The sequence below is a fragment of the Pinus tabuliformis genome, chromosome 3_1 (assembly GCF_031772625.1).
Source record: "Pinus tabuliformis cultivar Carrire ecotype Pingquan chromosome 3_1, CPIR1, whole genome shotgun sequence".
Lineage (NCBI taxonomy): Eukaryota > Viridiplantae > Streptophyta > Pinopsida > Pinales > Pinaceae > Pinus > Pinus tabuliformis.
In genome coordinates this window covers 738,725,284-738,733,934 of record NC_142301.1, presented here as the reverse complement: position 1 = coordinate 738,733,934, position 8,651 = coordinate 738,725,284, and positions in this window count along the sequence as shown.

Genomic DNA, 8,651 nt, shown 5'->3' with positions numbered 1-8,651 from the left:
CTCCATGGATCCCCATAGCCATTCAGAGATTGCTCATGGTTCACTTATTGGACGAGGAAGATGCACCTAATCCATCATGCACAGTTGGCCCCAGAGTTGCACCATACACTTGGAAGATGATCCAGGACTTGCACGATGATGTGGCATCACCTACATCATCATCCTAGCCCTTACCGGTGATCTACAAGCATCTTCGATTTGTTTGGAGACCCATGAGGACACTTATGTGCCGCCACATGTCATTTGGAGCACCACGGGTTATTACAAGGGGCCAACCCCTTGTCCATTGCTTTTGGGAGTTCAAATATACATTATGCCACATATGGACTCCATTAGGCCTCCTCCAAGGCCCAATGACATGCACTATTCATTATTCGACCTCTTGAGAGGCTTATTCTTTTGTTTATGAGCTAGTTTGGTGGGCTTGTCACAAAAAGTTAGTTATTTTGCACATTATTTTATTATAGGGGCCAATGTAGGCCTAATTAACTAAATCAAACTCATTAGAAGTGTATAAATACAAGTGATGTGAATTCATTTTAGCATCATCACTTGGTTGGGCTTGTATCTCTTTAGAGAACTTCGTTATCCTTCTTGGTGGACGAAATTTTGGAGCATGGAATGAATTTTGATGTTTGGATCATTTTCTCTTGTCTTGGAGCATCTTGTTTGAAATTTTTTTTTATGGTTGGATATACTCTAATACATGTAAGTGCAATTTCAATGCTATTCTTTGCTCTATTTTTGTCACGTATTTTTGTTGGTATTTCACTATTCTAGGGCTAATTTGTTGCATCTATTATTGCGAAGTTGTGGAAATTTTGTTTCTAGATAGTGATGCTTCATGTATGGGCCATGTATGATGAGTGAATGTCCTAGGGATATTTCATGGTTGAAATTTATGTTGATAAGCCATCTAGTTTGCAAAACGAAGTATAAAGCCTTTGAAGTTGCTCTCCTTTGCCCTAGTGCTAAGTGAAGTTTCCTTTAAGGCCTCCTTGACCAAGAAAATCAAATTCGAATTCATAATCATTCTTGACTCCAATCTCCCCAAAGGATTAGGCACTTGTCTACCATAGGTAATCACCCTAAAGCTTATTTTTCTTCACCTTCTCTTCTTTCTAGGTCTAACCCCATAGGTCACCTAGGGCATCAAGTATCTCACAATCTAGCCATCCAAATACTTCTATTTTTGGTCCACAACTGTGTTGGTGTGTCCTCAAAAAGCCCTCCAAATTTCATGAGATTCCGACAGTGGGATCTTGAGATATTGCAAGCCCTAGATCAAAGACCAATTCTTGCCCTTGGTTTTCCTTGAGCTAATTACCTCATAGGGATCATTGTGCCACCTTTCACTATTTTTTTTCTCTTTGGTCCCATTCTCTTTCTTGATTAGGTCAAGCTCATCATTGGTTGCTAAACCCTCCCACCCTTGACTTAACCTCGGGTCCATATGGTCCTGTGTGATCCTGTTTCTTATCAAAGCTAACTTTTCAAGGATCACTTAGGAATCCAAGTTCCATATGGATTTTGACGAATAGGAATCTCCATTGCATGACATACTCCCTAAACCTAACCCTCAAATACTCATCAGCCTTTCCTAATGTTCAAGTTTCTAAGTCTAACAGTTAAAAACCCTCCATGCACTTTACTGATTTATTCCTACCTACTTGTTTTGTTAATTAACAAGTTATTTACCATGTAAATACTGAAAATAAATACAAGTGCATGCTCAACACATTACAGATCATCAATTGAAGGAAACAAAAACAAGCACACAAATGACACTGTTATTTTTGGACTAATGTCCCTGGAAAAACCCAATGCGAGAAAACCGGTGCAGCTATCTAAGGGTTGTATTATTAAGCAGCTCTTTTCTGAGTACATTGGGTGCCAAACTGGCTAACCTGACAAAGATAAAAAATCTGGCAACAATACCTCTCTTGGAAAATAGGTATTCGGAAAAACTGCTCCACGAAATCCCTCTCCAGCACAATCTGAAGCTCAACGTCAACCCTGCTGGCCTCTGCGTCACCCTGAAACCCTCTGCATCAGCCTACTGAGGCTCTGCGCAACCTCTCTGGCTCTCTTCGTCACTCCTGCAGCCTCTGCGTGGATGATGCAGGCCCTTCTGGCTCTACGCAGTCTTTTTTGCCTCTGCATGGCTCCCTCTGGCTCTGCGTCTGCCTCTCTCTGCTTCTGCGTTGGTCTCTTGGCACTGTCCCCGCCTCTCTGCCTCGTACTCACTGCCCCTCACTACAACTAATCACTGATTCTATCTCTCTTAGCAAACCCCGCTCTATGGAATAGAATCACTGATCACTCTGGTGTATTCTCTAAGTGACCCTCAAGCCTCCTCTTATACTTTTCTTTTGACATATCAACGACCGAGATTAAGTCCCTAATCGACGGCTAAGATTAGATTTGGCTTGATCCATGTTTTTTGGACCATTCTAACACAGTTTTATATTAATTCACATTAATATTTTTATTTCCCTAAGTTTAGACTTAGGGACTCCATTAAAAATATTAATTATTTTAGTATGTCCCCAAATGTTTAGAATCTACCCAAACCCTTTCTAGGTATTGGAGATCTCATGTGCCCTAACCTCTCCACCAAATTTCATGGCTAGAGCACATCCGATGCTACCCCAAATCAACACTCCCTCTTAGCGAGGATTGTGCTCTAGCAATACTCCTCACTAAGTATTACCCTGATCATCCAGCATCGGTCCCTGTGCTGATGCTAGGCCTGCTGCCCAACATCCTCTGCACTGCTGCATCCTGTACTGTTGCCCATAGCTCTTCCATTTCCATTGTTGCATCTATACGACAACTCCCTCTACATCCATGCTGCTGCCCGTGGCCCTGCCACTGCCACTACTGCGTCTGCACTGCATCTCCTCTCATCATGCCGCATTGTGTTGCCCATAGCACTACCATTGCTAACTATTGCACTGCAACTCAGTTATTGAGAAGTAAGTAACTGATCTCTCAACTTTTGACCTCTCTGTCAAGCTAGAGTGCTCCTGATACTGAAGCTCCCTCTACCGCTGACAAGTGCTCTCTCTGACCTTTGCGCTGCTACAACAACTCCCTGCATCTCGCACCATTGCACACTTCTCTGTGCCATCCTGCACTGGTGCAACACTCCTGTGCCTCTCACACTGTTGCAACCTGCTAGCCTCGCGTTGTCCTAGGAATTCTGCACTGTAGCTCTCTTTGCCACTTCATCCACATCTGTCTCTACCCACATTCGCAAGTCTTGCGACTCCTCTTCGGGGCTCTCGTAGCATGGTCTAATCTAGGAGGTTGGGTACCTCAAGGATCCTACCCCTCATCACCTGTAGTCCGTCTAACTACAACTCGATGTCTCCCCACTTCTGCTCAAGTGGCATGTGTACACTCATGGCACAGCCATCATTTGTCTCCACTTCCTTCTTTTCCCTTGGTGGCACTGCCTTGGTCTTGGAGGCCTCTCCTTGTTCTTCTTCCTTGGACACTGGATCGCATAATGACCCAGCTCCCCACAGTAGAAGCATTTGATCTTGGAGAGGTCCTTCTACTTCCGTTTCTCTTGCTTTCCCTCAGACGCTAGCGCAACATCCTCCTCCTCCTGCTTGACTCTGATCCCCTTGTCGTTGCTTCTCGTCTTGCTTAGCCTTCTGATCTCTTCTTGGCGAAGAGCCGCCCACATTTCCTCCCAGTGTGGAAGGGTCGCTCTACCCAATATACTCTGGAAAAATACCTCTAAGTCTTCTAAGACTGCATTCAGGGCTATTCTCACCATCAATTCCTGATCCGACGTGGCCCCTATGGAAGTCAGCTGATCCTGGATCTCATTCAGTCGACTGAGGAAGGTGTTGATCGGTTCTCCCTTCTTCATCTAGTATGACCGCAATTGATTTTCTAGTAACATCCTTCTCTGCACAGAAGTATGCTAGTACAATTTCTTTAAGGCCTCCCACATCTCATTTTTCGTTTCCTTCTCGGCAATGTGTGGTACTACATGGTCCTTGACCCCGTCAAGGATGATGCTCTTGGCCCTCGCCATTGCCTCCTCGTACTTGTCGTTATCAGTTGGGTCAACTGGGATCGCTATCGTCCTCAAGGTGAAGTGCTTGACACGATTTCTGTCAAGTACGAAAAAGATTTTGGCCTTCCAGATTGTGAAGTTTGAGGCTCCGTCCAGTCTGTCCTGGTCTCTTACCCCATGTAGTGCCATGCTTCTCTTCTACTTCCTTCCTGGAAGTTCTCGATGTGACTCCCTCTGAGCCTTGATTTCCCTCCTGGAAACCCTTTTGCCGATGTTGAAATTCCCCCTACTCTGATCGTCGGTGCAACTGCACCATTGATCTGGATTTCTCGGCTAGAAACCCTCAGTAGCAACTCCCTCCTCCTTGGCCTTGCCCTGTTAGGGACTGTTATGACTATAGTACCCCACCAGCTCCACTCTACAACTTGCCCACAACCTCCCAACCTCCAGCAACCTGAAGGTAAGAGCTCCTAGGCTCTACGCAGTCTCGGCACCAGCAAACTAGCTCCCTCAGCCAATTGCGTTAGCCCTCCTGGCCTCTACGTGAGCCGATCTTTGCTTCCTTCAGCCTCTGTGCAACCTCTTCTTGGCTCGACCTTGATGACGCAGGCACTGCATCACCCCTTCCTTGTTGCTTTGCTGCTAGGAACAACTTTTATCACTCGGGACAACTGTTTTCTGCTACTGTTTCTCTGCTCTGTTGATGTCCTCAATTCTCTTGTGATCTGCAACCACGCTCTGATACCATGTTCAAGTTTCTAAGTCTAACAATTAGAAACCCTCCATGCACTTTACTGATTTATTCCTACCTACTTGTTCTGTTAGTTAACAAGTTATACCATGTAAATATTGAAAATAAATACAAGTGCATGCTCAACACACTACAGATCATCAACTGAGGAAACAAAAACAAGCACACAAATGTCACTGTTACTTTTGGAATAATGTCCCCGGAAAAACCCAATGCGGGAAACCGGTGCAGCTATCTGAGGGTTTTATTATTAAGCAACTCTTTTCTGAGTACACTGGGTGCCAAACTGGCTAACCCGACAGAGATAAAAAAATCTGGTAGCAATACCTCTCTTCGGAAACAGGTATTTGGAAAACTTGCTCCACGAACTCCCTCTCCAGCACAATCTGAAGCTCTACGTCAGCCCTATTGGCCTCTGTGTCAGCCTAAAACCCTTTGTGTTAAACTACTGAGGCTCTGCACAGCCTCTCTGGCTCTTTGCGTCACTCCTGCAGCCTCTACGTGGATGACGCAGGCCCTTCTGGCTCTGTGTAGTCTCGGTTACCTCTGTGTGGCTCCCTCTAACTCTATGTCTGTGTCTCTCTGCTTTTGCGCTGGTCTCTTGGCACTGTCCCTGCCTCTCTGCCTTGTACTCACTGCCCCTCATTGCAACTGATCATTGATTCTATCTCTCTTAGCAAACCCTATTCTAGAGAATAGAATGACTGATCACTCTGGTGTATTCTCCAATTAACCCTCAAGCCTTCTCTTATACTTTTCTCGTTGACATATCAACGGCTGAGATTAAGTCCCTAATCGATGACTAAGATTAGATCTCGCTTGATCCATGTCTTTTGGACCATTCTAACACAGTTTTATATTAATTCACATTAATATTTTAATTTCCCTAAGTTTTGACTTAGGGACTCCATTAAAAATATTAATTATTTTAATATCTCCCAAACTGTTTAGAATCTGCCCAAACCCTTTTTGGGTATTGGAGATCTCATGTGCCCTAACCTCTCCACCAAGTTTCGTGGCTAGAGCACATCCGATGCTACTCCAAATCAACACCTCGAAAATCCCTACACCTTGCTTACAAAGCAAGCAAGCCCTAATTTTGAATTTCTCCTTGGAAATGGTGATTGGAATAACTTCTTATCCATTTCATTGATATATTCTTTGTAAGTGAGTTCTTATATTGGGTCTCCTCCCATTGGTGAAAGTTTGTAAAGAGTAGGGAGCCTTAGCTGAGGTGACAGTGGGCTAAGTCTCCATTGTTGCCCTTGTCCTAGCAGTTGCCCCTTTAGGATTCCCTTTAGGACCCCTGCTAGTTTGAGTGATAACAGGGTGCAGCCAACTGAGAAAATCTCCTCATGAAGCGCCTGTAATAGGTAGATATGCCAAGGAGTCCTCTCAACTTCGTCATGCTCCTAGGTATAGGCTAGTCAAGTATGGCCTGAATCTTCTCCTTCTAGACTCTTACTCCATCCTCCCCTATCACATGCCCCATATACAACATCTTCGTCAACCCAAACTTGCACTAAGACATCTTGTCATAAAAATGTTGCTCCTCCAAGATTCGCAAGGTCTCCTCCAAGTTCTATTGGTGCTCCTCCCAAGTCCTGATGTAGATGAGTATATCGTCAAAGAATACTAACACGAACGTGCGCAAGTGCTTGTGGAACACATTGTTCATGGAAGACTAAAATGTGGCAGGTGCATTGGTGAGCCCAAAGGGCATCTCCAGGAACTCGAAATGCCCATAGTGGCACCTGAATGCAGTCTTCGGGATATCCTACTCTCTCACTTGAATCTGATGGTATGTCGAGTGCAAGTCTATCTTAGAGAAGTACTTGGATCCTCTAAGCTCATCCATCAACTCATCAATACAGGGGATCGGGTATTGGTTCTTCAAAGTCTTCTTATTCAAGGACCTGTAGTCAATGCACATGTGGAGGGCCCCATCCTTCTTCTACATTCGCAATATTGATGAAGTGAAGGGGATAGAATTGGGCTTGATGTGCCTCAATGCCAACAGTTCTTTAATGGCCCTCTCAATCTCATCCCAATAGGCCTTGGAATGTCTATAAGGGGTAGTGATCACCATGTGCACACCCTCCTCCAACTCAATCGTGTGCTCAAACCCCCTAATATGGTGGGCATCCTGGAGGAATATCTCCAAAGACAGCGTGGTGTCTCTCCAAGAGTGTGAGATTATTAGGATGTGGTTATCATTCCTGAGTCCTTGCCTCCAAGATCCTAAGCTCCACTTCCCATTTTATATCTCCATGTCGTAAGTCGGCCTCCATCTGATGGGTTGATACTATCTGCAAAGAGTAGGAGTGCATGCCCCTCAACACAACCAACTTCCCATCTAGCCCCACAAGCTCCATCTCCAACTTTCTCCAGTTAGTAGTGACACGCCCCAGAGAATATAGCCACTAGACACCCATCACCATATTGGTTTCTGACACATCAAATACAAAGAAATGATCTGTCACCGAGTAGTTCCCCAAGGTCAAGGTTAGACTGGGAACATATCTCGTATAGTGCATTGTCCTATCCCCTGGTACCAACGCTGAAAACCCCTCAAAATCCTTTGTGTGCATACCTCTCTACTCCACCATCTAGGCATCCATGAAGTTGTGGGTAGCCCCATTGTAGACCAACACTGACACACACTATCCCTGCACTGTGCCCCTGATCCATAGTGCCAAATACTTCGGTACTCCCCAAAGTGAAGCAATAACCCCTCCAGTGGGCAGAAGTGGGCCTCCTCCCTGAGGTGGTGGTGGTGGTGGTCCTCCTCCCATGGATTGTGGTCCTCCATCTCCTACACTTATGTCCTATTGAATCTTGTCCTCCGGCTCACTGCCTAAGCACACCTCGATGTAATGGGCCTTACCCTTGGTGCACTTGTGCCTAGGTGCCCGCAGCTCTTGGCACATGAAACATAGCTTCATAGTTTCCTCTTTCGAAGGTCCCTCCTAGTCTCATCATCAAGCAGGCCACGCCTAAGCTCCCTCTATGGCTATCTAGTGTCTCTGTTCCCCTGGGTAATAGGGGGTCTAGTGGGTACTGGAGCCTTGGTCTTAGGTACTGCATCTATGATGTCCCTGGTCCTAGAGATGGCATCCATCAACTACCTAGGCTTATAAGCCCTCACCCATCCATGTAGTGGATCAGTTAACCCCTCAACAAACAGCATAATCAACAGTGCCTCTGAAATATCAGTAACCATCATGGCTAATCTCTAGAACTTTGATATGTATGCCTCAACGTTGTCAGTCTGCCTCAAATGCGCCAACTCTCTGAAGTGTAGTTGTGGGTCCTTCTTATCAAACCTCTTAATCAGTCTCCTGGTGAACTCCATGTAAGAGGTGATGTGGATATGCCCTAGTGTAATCAGGCCATGATACCACCATTCATGTGCATCTCCCTCCAAATGCAGGGTGGCAAACCGGATAGCATCAATCTCCTGCATGGTGTTCAGATGGAGATAAGTGTCTAGCTTTTGAACCCATGCCTTAGATAAACTCTTGCCTAACCCATCATAATTGGGAAGTGTGACCTTCCCTGCTATCTTTTGCACCTCCTGGCTCTGTTATCCCCCTTTACCAGATGCCTCAACTCCAGTATTACGCCTCTCGGGTGGATGAACTTCGCAAAAGACATGACTCTCTGAATCTGGGGTCTAGCCCCTCATACTCATCAATCCTATCCCAATAGAATTCACCAAATCTACAACGGGATCTGGTTCTCTCTCTCTGGTCATCCATGAACTGTGGCATGCTGGAGATGACTAGCTGGCCATGCATGGGAGTGCAGGGCTCCTGATATGCACACTCATGTGTGTGGATTCCACTCTTGCTCTAGAATGCC